The sequence below is a fragment of the Lissotriton helveticus genome, chromosome 5_1, assembly GCF_964261635.1.
Source record: "Lissotriton helveticus chromosome 5_1, aLisHel1.1, whole genome shotgun sequence".
Lineage (NCBI taxonomy): Eukaryota > Metazoa > Chordata > Amphibia > Caudata > Salamandridae > Lissotriton > Lissotriton helveticus.
Genome location: NC_136065.1, coordinates 1,604,782,910 through 1,604,796,128, shown reverse-complemented (window position 1 = coordinate 1,604,796,128; position 13,219 = coordinate 1,604,782,910).

Here is a 13,219-nt window from a genome sequence, read left to right as displayed (position 1 = left end):
CCACTGCAGCTGAAGCATTTCAGCGCTGTGAATGAACCCCCTCCTGGGAAAGTTAGCTCTCCCCAGAAGGGAGACAAAGTTTCCAGAGTTCGAGTCTCGGCATTGAAGCTGAACATCCTGTGATTTTGGGCAAATCACTTAATCTCCCCGTGCCTAACGAAGAAAATGAATATGTCCTCATGTAATGCAACTGGTGCTATGTAAAGCGCTCTGATACATGATTCAGGTCAAGTTCGCGCTATATAAAGCTCAGTAAAAAAAAAAAAGTGGGCTCTGGCCCCGGGCGCTAGTGTGGTAGCGGTCTAGTGTTCCAGATAGCGGAACAGGAAGCCGGTGAGGCAGGAAGCGGAAGGCGGCCATGTTGTATCATTGGCGCCGACCGCTGAGGCAGTCAAGCAGTCCCGGCGTTCCGGAATAAAGTTTAAATAACTTACCCTACGGCGTCTGTGAGTCATTCCACTTCAATATTACAATGGCGACGAGGGATGGTTGTTAGACCCGCGCATGCGCGCAGACGCCACTACGCACCCGACAGTGAAAACCACCGTCGATATTCCGGAGCGTGGCAGAGGTGCCGTATCGGAGCCCAAGGTCGTGAGGGGTGAAGGGCCCACATTCCTGGCCACGGTGAGCTATTGCTCGCAATCCACACCACAAGGGTTGGCCTGGCAGCATCACGAAGCAGGCACATCACAGGGGAGTGCGAGGTGCTGCAGCACTGGACAGGGTTGGCACAAATTGACCCAGTGACCTTTGAGAACTACCCATCAGTGACAGCTGCAGTGGGGTGCCCGGCAACCTGGCGGAACAGCAGACAGCAGAGGAAGTAGCAGGCTCACCGGTCCAACTCGAAGGGGAAAGCCGGCCGGCCCTACCTGAGCCCAGAGTCGAGGAAGAGGAGGAAGGTAGCGACAGTGATCACAGAGAAGGAATCACAGAAGAGCAGCGGACGCCGGGGAGCCCACCTAGTCGGTCAATCCCGATATCCACCGACAGGAGAAGAGTACCCAAAATGGCGGCGCACTCATCGTCCCTCACCCAACTAGTGCCGTTCCTGACCAAGTGCGGAGAACCAGAGATGAAATGGGAAGACTGGAAAAGGTACTTCCTCAACTATCTAGACGCCTTAGAGGAAGAAGGCGACACTCCGTTTACAAGCAAGAGGAGGAAGAAGATACTGTTGCATAACTTAGGTCCGGAAGGGATCAGAGTGTACGACACCATAGTAAAAGAAGAGAGAGTCGCCACGGACACCGATGGCTTCAGTCATGTCATTGCAGAACTTGACGCCCATTACAGACCGATAGTGTGTGTCGCGATCGACAGATACAACTTCTTTCAGAGGAAGCAGAAGAGCGGAGAGACAGTAGACGAATATGTCGTGGCGTTGAGGAAACTGGCCCTCACGTGCAAGTTCGGCACGCTGCACGACGAGTTGATCAGGGACCAAATTATCATGCACACGTCAAGTGCCCACATCCAGGAGAAACTGTGGGTAAACGGAGACGCCCCACTCAAAGAAATATGGGCCATGGTCAAGAAAGCGGAGTTATCAAAACGTTGTGCGCAGGCAGCCAAAAAGGAGGCAGGAGAGGCACAAACAGTATGCAAAATTATGACGACTCCTAGGAGTGAACGACCTAGACAGAGGGATGCACAGAGGAGTCAAGAAAGCAGGAGACCGACTAACAACCACTACCACCAGATGGAAAATAGAACGAGTAAAGGAGGAAAGCCGAGCTGCTACAGGTGTGGAAGTAACACTCATCTAGGTAATGACAAGGCGTGCCCCGCGTTTAGGGCGAAATGCTCATATTGCAACATCTTCGGGCACTACGAGAAAGTGTGCCGCCGGAAGCCCAAGAGCGCGGCAGTCCGCTATGTGGACCAAGAGCAAGGAAATGAAGTAAGTGACCGAGAAGAAGACGGAGATGTAGAAGAACTCCTGTTTATTGATGTCCAAGTGTTGGAAATGGAAGGGACAAACACAGACAAACCGAGGTTGGACATGCACATCGGCGGGGTACCAGTGGAGATGATTGCGGACAGTGGAGCGCCCATTTCCATCGTACAAAGGAAGGTGTGGGAGGACAAGTTCGCACCAGTGATAAAGGAGAAACTGCACCCCATGGATCTGAGGCCGGTCACGTATACAGGTCAGCGCATTCCCATGCTGGGATATTGCCCCCTCCGATTCGAGTTTAGGGACCGTCATGCGTACTGTAAACTATACATCGCGGAGAAAGGCCCCTCAGTGTTGAGCTGGAAAGACCAAGGAGCGTTGGGCATCCAACTCAACCCAGGAGGAATTGAGAAAATACTACTAATGGACCAGAAGGAGATAGATGACGTAGAGCTCTGGAAGAAGGCATACCCCAAAGTGTTCAACGGACAAGTGGGAGTGCTGGAAAAATATAAGCACCTCATCAAACTCAAGATAGATAGAGGAGAAGCAGGAGGACGGTCGAAAAGAATGGAACAGGAAGGAGCAGGCAACGAAGCGGTGAGAACAAGAGCGGGAAGGAGTGTAAAGGTACCAGAGAAGTTCAAGGACTATGACATGGACTGGAAATAAGGACTTTGTTACATTTTGTTGGATATTGCATAAAGGGGGGAGATATGTGGTAGCGGTCTAGTGTTCCAGATAGCGGAACAGGAAGCCGGTGAGGCAGGAAGCGGAAGGCGGCCATGTTGTATCATTGGCGCCGACCGCTGAGGCAGTCAAGCAGTCCCGGCACTCCGGAATAAAGTTTAAATAACTTACCCTACGGCGTCTGTGAGTCATTCCACTTCAATATTACACCTAGCCTTTCAAAGGGGGTGGGAATGTGTGTGTGGGGGGTGGTGGTGGGGGGGGGTGAAAGAGCCAGCACTATTCTACAGTCTTGCCCTCATGAGCTTGAATCATTTTAAAACACAATGTTGTAAATAGCATTTTTAAATTATTCATTTTCAATTTATATAAGTCTATTACAGACATTTTTCAGACAAAATGTGTTTATGCGTCATGCGACATCCATATAAAAAGTGTATTTTAGATCAATACATGACCTCACATATGAGAAATAGAAGGGTGTGACAGATTACTTGCAGTAATATTAGTGAACCGCTGTTGTGTTACATACTGAAAACACACATCACTATCCCTGAATATCCGATGTACACACATTTAGTATTTGACCAAAGAAGGCATGAAAGAGCTGAGACTAGATCATAAAATCAAAGCTGGTCTGAACAGGGACCCCAAAAATACATTTGGCCCACAGGCCACAAAATCCATAAAACGTCCCTGAAAGTTTCTTTTAAAATTACACAGGCAGGCGCGCAAAATACCAGCCAGCCATGTGTTGTTTAAACAGCTTGCAAATTGCTAAATATAGTTGTAAATAAGTATGTATTCATTTGTAATGTTACCGAGCTCCAGGTCCCCCCTTCTTTTTGTCGATTCATTTGTAATGTGACTTTTTTATCTTTGCTCCCTTTTATTATCAGTCATTGATCATTCAGACAGCCCTAGAAAACAATTAAAAGTTCTTTCTATTTAAATTTGCTGTTCAAAGTATGCACGGACAAGTGCTGAAAATACAGCTTTAGGTGACTGCTTATTTTTTATACCATCTGTGACATCAAAATAATGAGCTGGCAACCCTAATCATAAGACTGGAAGTTTGTTGAGGGATCAGCACATTATTTTTTTACTCCACCCTGATTCCTGGTTACTGCCAAAATATCAATAGTTTAACACTTTTGAAACCCTACGCTGCCGTATATAACATGCTGAGTTACTTCAAGTGCCTGGAAATGCACCCTGCATTCAGACCACTCACTCCTCATTCTCGTCCTTCACTTCCACTCTCACCCAGCACTCACAATGACCCTGATGCACTCACGCCATTCACCCACTTACAGTGATCACTCTGCACTCACTGCGATCACAATGCACTCACACTGATCACCATGCACTCACACCATTCACCCGCTCACCCTGTACTCACACTGATCACCATGTTCTCACACCATTCACCCACTTACCCCCACTCACAGTGATCAATCTGCACTCACAATGCACTTGTGCTTTTCACCCTGTACCTCAACCTGCAGTCACACAAGCACATTAGTCAACCTGCACTCGTAACACTTCACTCACCTGTCCCCCTCACTGTTCAATCTGCAATCTCACTCCAATAAGCCCACCACTAACAATACATTCATTCGTCCCACTCTGCACTAACATGCACACCCAAATTCATATTGTCGCCTCACTCACCCCTGTACACAAGTATGGGCATGTCATGCCCAGTTAAGGTTTTCGTCCTAAATTACAAAAGGAGACATCTAAATGCATTTCAATCCAGCCTTCCAGGGGCCCCTTGATAGAGACACTTCTGTTTTTGCCCTGATGGACTGGAATAATTCCTAAACCGATTCTTGCAAATACCGTTTTGTTTAATTTCTTTTTAATGTAATTGATGTGAGGGAGTCTATTACTATTTGTAAAGAAATGTGTTTGTTTTATGCAACAAACATAAAAAAGTTAACCATAAAAAAGTTAGATCCAAGCGGTACCTCACATACGAGAAATTGGAGGATATCACAGATATTATTCACTGTAAAATTAGTGGGCGGCTGCTTTGTTACAACAGTGAAAACGCATCACTATCTCTGATTAGCTGTAAACTATTTTAGAATTTTGACTACAGTGCCTGTGCACCGTTAGTAGCCTGGCTAAATAGGGTATGGCAGAGCTGAAAATAAATCATTTAAACTCAAACCTGTACTGAACAGGGGCCCCCAAAATAGTTTTGGCCCAGGGCACCCAAAATCCCTAACATATCTCTGCCATCACAAAGTCTGTCAGACAACAATACTCTGAAGTAAACTAGACAACATCATTAATTTATTATTAGTTCTATTTTTTCAAACATAAGCCTGACGTGTCCAAACCCCCACTGCTTCAGGCAAGCAACTTATCGTACCACTAAGGAATTCTCAATGAGGGGTTTGTTCAGCGCCTTCTCTGTGGACTTTCAACTGTCTTCAGATCCATAACTGGTTGGTGGGCAATTATCCCATTATATTGCTGCTTAAAACGTTTATTAATGATATTTAGAGAAGATTTGTTTCTCGTGTACCAGCTCTGAGCTAGGGAGTTCTCGAAACATCTGACAACACTGTCTCCCCTTACAGTCCCTGTCTTGGCTGAAAATGTCTGCAGAATATTCAGCTTTGGGAGAAGCTGCTATCAAAACTCTCTTGCCTTTCAGCTCGTCCTATGTATGTGAGATTGGGTTCTCAGCACTTGCGGTATTAAAGACTAAGTTTGTTCAAGCCTGGATGTGGAGCACAACCTGAGGATGGCAGTAGCAAAAATCCATCCACAGACTGACCGTCTCTGAAAAACAGGCAAACCTGTCACATTTATGTTGGTGGTGTTATTATCAATCCATGTCATATGTAAAACAAAGCATCCTCGTAAAAAGAATTTGCACACATTTTATCTTGGAAAGGGGTGTTTTGAGCTGTGTAATAAGCCTCTGTCATTTCACCACACCCACCCACTCACAAACCTGCAGTTTACTAAACAATCTTATTGTATTGAATGTTATTCGCTGAATATGCCCGGAACGTGCGTGTGGCGGTCGAGTCCAGAAATTTCTGTCAGGTGGTGGGGGGGGGGCCAACATCTTAAAAAATTCAGCTAGGGGGGCTTAACCTACAAAAGTTTGAAGACCTCTGCCCTAGAGGGAGCCCTCTGAGAAAAGATACAACCTTAGAGATAGGGATAAATAAGAAAACCGGATAGATATCAAGATATTGATACACGTCCCTCTCGATCTTTTCAGACTTCCTCACAGAAATAGGAAAGAAGAGGATGGTCAGAACACAAAGAAGAGCGCGTCAAGTCCAAAGACAAGGAACCTGCTCATCAAAGTAAAAAATTACAATTTCCAAAAAAGAAGGTAGCAAGTATTAGAATAAAACATGCCGAGGATACTGAGGACACAACTGAAAAACAGAGAGTGGGCCCAGACAATGCTAGACAGCGCAGCAGAAGTGACCATAGCTCGCAAGATCCTGATGAATCTTCTGGAGACAGTGGACACAAATGAATACATTCAGTTAGAAACTGCAGACACCAGGGTTAGCAAACCCCATAAATTATATGAAATAACATTGTGTATAGAGGGGGACAAAACTAGAAAACTAAGGGGTCTCTTTTGGGATAACCTTTCGAAAGGCTATGACATCCTGTTAGCTGAGAAAAGACTGGCCACTAGAGTTTGTCAGGGAGTGCCCTCATGGCGAAGAAATGATTATGCCTGCCTTCTCAAATCATATTCCAATTCATAAAAAATATACATTTGCAAGAAAATGGGCAGTGGCCCAAGCTCCTGCATTATATAAAAATCATGTAGGATGGGATGAGGATTCTCCTCCTCACAAAATCCAGTTAAAAAATCAACCCACTGCACAAAGGCAGTACCCAGTTAAAGAAGAAGCTAAAAAACAAGTCAGGGAGATCTTAGATCAACTTGAATATCAGGGGATGATTGAAACATGCACCTCACAAATGAACAATCCTTTGTTTCCTGTCTCCAAGCCAGACGATTCATATCATCTAGTTTTGGACTACAGACACCTAAACTCTTGCTGCAAAACATTTGCAGTACAAAACTCACACAATGCAGCACTAATGAATAACATCGTGCGCAAAAAATATAAAACAACAACATTAGATATCTCTAATGGATTCTTTTGTCAAAACATTGCACATGAAAGCAGGTATTTGACCGCATTCTCAATAATGGGGTCACAAAAATAATTCTGTCGACTCCCACAGGGATTCAAGAACAGCCCAGGATTATTCTCAGCAAGGGTAACATAGTTACTACAAATATATGATGATGAGGCATTATCTTATGTCGATGACATCTATCTCACAGATGATGACCTGGAGACACACTTGAAAAGAGTGAACACCATAACACCATAATACTTGGGTTCGCAGCTTAAGGGTACTTTAAAGAGTCACGAATTGCTAATTTAACTGTCCTGTTTTTAGGATATCAATTATAAAGTGAAGGCAAAAGCCTAGCAGACAACTTCTTAGAGAAGTGTGCTCTACTCCAAGCACCAAAAACCCTGAAGAACTTACAATCAATACTAGGTTTCCTGAATTTTGGAAGAACATACATTCTAAATTATGCGGAGAAGGTTTAACCTCTCTATGAATTAATAAAACCTGATTTCAAACCAATCAATTGGACTCAGAAACACACAGAAATTTTAAGATCATTACAAACAGACATGTTAGCTAAAACAAAATTGCAAACCCGCGAAAACTTACGCAACCTTGTAATCCGAGTCATCCCAGGAAGATGCGGATTCACGTACCTGACCTCTAATGAGGGAGAAACGGTACCAATAGCTTACAAATCTCACTTGTACACACAAGCTGAAATGAAATTCAGTTCTACTGAAAAGATTCTAATAGCAGTTCAAACTGCTGTAGCAAAAGAAAGAGCCCAAGCCCAAGGCAGGAGGATATCTGTTTTAATAGCACAATCAGCCCTTGAGGCATTAACAAGCACACGCAATCTAAATGCAGTGGCATTAGATCCAAAATGGATACAATGGGAAAATTCTCTTGCTGCAGAAGACGTGAAGCACTATTTTGACCCGAAAATGAAAAAACTAGAAGATCTAGAATATGAAGAAGAATTTCCTCTGCCAATCGAAATTCTGCTTCTCGAACAGTACACATGTGTAATCTACTTGGACAGATTTTCACAACACTACGATGTAGGGAAAAAATCCTACAACGCAGCGTGCACGATTGTTAAAGGTCGCTGGCGCTTTGGTAAATTCAAACCAATAATCACAAAAACGGAATCACTCAGAAACTGTACAGCTCAGCGAGCTGAAATAAGATCTTTAAAGATGGCGCTTGAAAATGCCAATCGTGAATTCCCGACACTAATAGTGTGCGATTCGCATTTCTGTGTCAAGTCTTACAATAATGACATGCAGACATGGATCAAAAACGATTACAAAGATGACACAGGTGCCACAATAAAGCAAAAAAAGCTCTGGGAACAAGTAGTTCTTTTGCAGAAAGAACTACGAAAGACTCACGTGATACATATTCTGAGTCATCGACGTGATGGCGTTCACGTTGCAGGGAATTCATTGGCTGATAGAGCCACAGCGGAAGCGGTTCAACCGGCTTCCCTAGCCACAAAAAAGCGTTCTAAAAAACACATAGACGGAGAAACCATGCTGGTGGTAAAAGCCTCATTAAAAGGTGACTATGCAGCATTACCTCTCGACTATACATAATTGATGCAAACTCCGTTCCTTTTGCTCAAATCCCTGGAGTGGGGGATAGAGTAATTCCAAACAGGAACAGGAGGGCTTACTTGATTCAAGATGCACACATGGGAGAGGGTCTAAGGCACCAAGAGATCGTGAAATCTCTAAAAGAATTAAAATCAGAATACTGGTGGCCAGGGATGAGCCTGCAAAATTACAAATTTGCAAAGGATTGTCCAGACTGCAACAGAGATCGCAGTTGTGAACCGGACCAGACTACTGCCAGGACTCCTTTATTAGAAAGCATCAGGCTATCTATACGCAGAAATCCAGCCGGAGAAATGCATTCCCATAATTATTAAGACTAGATTCACTTAAGATGTAGGCCCCAGCACTCGGCTGACGCCAGAACTGTTATAAAAGATTTGCGAGTCTTTATTGGCACATATGCAATTGGCATGCTACATTCTGACCAGGGTCCTGCGTTTAGCTCTCGGGCTTACAAGGAGGCCATGGCCAGCATGGGCATTGCATTGCGGTACTCTTCTCCCTTCCATCCTGAAGGAAATGCGGTAGTGGAAAGAAAAAAACGTGACATAAAGCAATCTATAACGGCGAGGGTATTAGGTTCGTGTGATGGGTGGGTCAAACATCTAATAAGTGTCCAACGTAGTCTTAACAATCTGCCAAGAAATTCTCTAAAAGGTCTCACTCCCTACGAACTATTGTTCGGCACTAGAATGCACATTCAGAACTTAGATTGTCACACTTCAGTGGTAGAAGAAAAAGCCTTTGATATCAAAGACCGTTTGGCTGTTTTACAGGACTTAAATGAAACAGGAAAAAGTCTAAGTAACATAAAGTTAAAGCCAACAGCCACTGAAGAAAAAACACCTGTCCCAACAAGACCTGTCTGGATTCCAAAGATTGGGGATCTGGTCAGAGTAAAGATCGCGGTGAAGAAGGAATTTGGGCCTTCTTACAGAAAACAGTACCTGTCTTAGCTGTACTACCGCCCCTTGCTGGTAAAAAGGAGAACAGAGTTGAATCCATCGACCTGGTAAAACCACAATCATGTGGCCAATAATAAGTAGTAGGCCCAGTGGACTCCCAAGAAATAGCAGAATACCAAATCTTGCTACATTCAAAGAGGTTCAAATTGAAAGACTAATCACATTTGATAAACCTGCAGTGAATAAAAAAGGACTATGCAACAAAGCCATGGAACTTGTGCCTCTTGAAACCCAATTTGCAAAAGTTCATCAAGAAACACCTGTCTACAACGATGTAGCCTCAGACTATGCTAATGAAACAAAGAAAAATGCAAACACAAATGAAAATCCGGAAGCAATTCCAACAATTGACAGAACTGCATCTGGCTACTTCATCGATTTCGATGACTTTTCTGAATAAAAGCGAGCCTGAAGAAACGCCAGCAACAAAAACTTTCAAAGAAAAAATGACTGAACTTTTTCACCAACTAAAAGAAACATATCTGATTTCACCATGGATTGAATTTTGGATTGTGTTAGGTGTACTATTCCTCCTGCTTTGGCTCATCATGGTTTTATGTTTGGGTAGATTTATTGATGGAAAATATAGTACAATGGACACAGCAAGTCAGAACATCAACTTGGTCCTAAAGCCTCACAGATCCTCTCACATCGATAAAAGAGAACTGTCATCAGTGAACATCACAGCCAATCCAATACCTGGTGGGGTAGCATGGGACAAAACGGATTATGAAATCTATGGCCCGATTGAGCTCTTGAAATATCCACACCAGTTTAAGGTTTCCTTAAGTGACTTTGTGACACCAAGTACTTTCTCTGATGATTGAGACTCTGAAAATATTAATAATATGATGTCAGATTTAGTAATGTCAGCTAAATTCACAGAACATGATTATTTACAGGGTTCATCAAAATATGAAGAGTTATATTGTTATAATCATTTTGGTCGCCACTAGTTGCATAAATCTGCTCAACCTAGAAATGTTTTTAATTATAACCAATGGGAACATTGCCCAACTCCGCCAAAAGGCAGCTCGAAAACATTTTATGAGAAATTCCCATACTTCTCAGGGTTTAACAACAGTGATCCAGAAACTTTTTATTTTAAAATGTTGAATAAGACAGGAATAAAAACAATGTTGACAAATACTAAATTGATTTATTCTGAAAAATGTTATGACAAAATGTCTACATTTGGTTTTGAATTTTGGAAAAACAACATTGAAACAAAAACCATGTGGGGTTCAAAAGACTGGCAGGTACAAGGTCTAGAAGCATTATTTAGAGCCTGCATGATCCCAGAACAGATAATATTCCTGAATGACACAATTCAGCAAACAACCTGTCTTGGTTTAGTCAAGATAAAAGACTTAAATAAACCGTCAATTCCAAAGCCCATACCTGATAGTAATAGCACTACAGATGTGGAGATAGACGTATCCCATATTTTATACCAAAACAGGACAAATCCTGATTGGAAAACATGGAATTTACCTTATACACATAAATGTTATAGTGAAGGAAAAAAAGAGGTATTCCTTAGTGGTAACAATTGTAAAAAATCACTAAGCGGTACACTTCTGTGTCAAGGTATTAACTTGCATGGAGCCTACGAAGGTTCATCAAATAATCTTTCATGTCACCTGCATGGCACTCCTGCATCACAGATAGAGCCATTTTTCAGACAACTTTCCAACGGCAGTTATGTTCTAATAAGTGATCACAGCTGTTGTGGCATGATGCCAGGAAAAGCCTATCTCGTGAGCGTTACTTCCATGGTCAGTTGCTGTATGCAAGTATTGTATCCAAACAGCAATCCAGACATGGAGGCGGCAATATTGCCTTCTTTGAATATCTTGTCTATTCGAATTGCTACTTTAAGCAGAATGAAGTCTATTCTTTTACAGACAACTGTGCCTTTAACCTCTTCCAAAGAGACGTATGATCTGCAAGTTGCAAGGACAGCTGCAGAGATACATACCCTATTATCAATAAATTGCCCCATGCATTTCGTTGAAATGTTAGGTCAAATCTTAAACATGTCTTATACCAGTGGCATCGCACATGTATGGAAGACAATTTTTTCTGGACTGTTAGCACCCTTTGAAACAGTTCTGTAGCGGGAATTCTGTTCTCCTATAGAACTGTGCATAGAGATTCGGAACCTTAGTGAATCAGGGTGCCCCAAAACTCACCTTAGTACCCAAAATCCCCTTAACGAGCTAGCTACAGTGTCTCATTGGTCAGTATGACTTCCCAATGATTAGACAGACCAGAACATGAACTTAGAATACCTCAGGCATCGTGGAACACATGAACACTCTTTCGTTATGCAATCATTACAAACCAGAACGTGGAGTAAAAGAGGACACGTGAACGTTTGAAATATTTATTTACTAATGCAAGGTTCTTAAGCGCAGTATCTTAGATAATACTAGAAAACATATTATCACAAGCAAAGTTATCAGCATAGTTAACAGTCCATAAAAGGCAAAAGGTGATAGCTGTTAGGGAATGGCAGTCAGTCCTGTTTCTGTGACCATGGGCCACCATCACATGACCAGGGGCTGAGGTATATATGTGTGTCCTTCTTCCTTGTTCATTGCTCGATATCGCCAACGTTGTGGCCTTGGTATCCAGCTTTTTGGTTCCTGCATTGTATTGGAGTTCTGTTGCCTTTTTGCTCCTTTCAGTCTCCCACGGGCTCGTGGGGGATTTCAGTCCGTTTTTGTGTTCCTTGTTCATCCCCGTTTTTGGCTGTTCCTGATTTCTACCTCCGTGTTAGTCAGTAAGTTAGTTTCCCTTTCCCTGCTCCTCTCCCCTGTTTTTTCCCCTGTTCTTACTTTTTTTGATCCTTACCCTTGTTAGCCTTGCCCTTCCTTCCTTTTGTCCCAGTGATTGTGTGCGCTTGAATTGAGAGCGGGGGCTCCCGTTCTCATATTGGTTGTACCGGCGGTGTGACGCGCTGTCATTTTTCATCCGGCAGACGCGCAGGCAGACGCCTAGGCTTAGGCGTCTGTCCACATCGTTGCATACGCGGAAGTGACGTTTTGGGCCATTCCGCTGTTTCCACAGGACGCTGTGTAAACACAGGACGCTGGCGCTGGGGCTGAGGAAGGAAGAGTCGCTAGTTATTCCCTTTTACCCCTTCCAAGCCATATCTTTTATCAAAGGTTTTTTTTTTTTGTAGCTGGTATTACGCGACTTGTTCCCAGCTTTCTTTTTTCCCCTTTTTGCACGGTGCTTGTTTATGCACCTTTAGTGCTTGCAGGACACCTTATGTTTTGATGCCCCTAACTGGGTTTATATCTCCCTGGAGCACTATTTTTGTGGAGAACCCAGTTCCTACACGAAGCTAAGCCTGCACTTCCCACTGGTAAGGAGAAGGAGGGGGTATGTGTTATTTGATGTTTTGGTGGACCATGGCCATGAATGAATAGGCTGTATTGTATACTGCATATTGAGAGACATTCTCTCCCTTTACCACAGGTGCGGAGGCGTGAAGGAGGGAGCCGTGTCCTGCTATACTACAGGGTGGGAGACTTGGTGTCTCGTATCAAACTACCCTCTTTTCGGGTTCACTGGAGGGCTCACTGTGGACTTTAATCAGTGGGCTTTCGGTGGATACGGGAAGGGGACTGGTGCATGCTTCGCTCCTGCAGTGCTTGGGCGGGCTGAGCTGGGCCCAACAATAGCATGCTAATTTGCTTAAATGAATAGGCTTTAGCAACATCTGAATGTCACCCTCCCTAACTAACATAGAATAATATTATTATCTATGAAGGTCTCATTGGGTTCTAGCAGGGCGGGCCCATACCTCGAATTCTCAGTGGCAGAGGATCACATCATCTTCCACCAGCTCTCTGCATGCGAAGCATCAAGTGTGTTTCGTG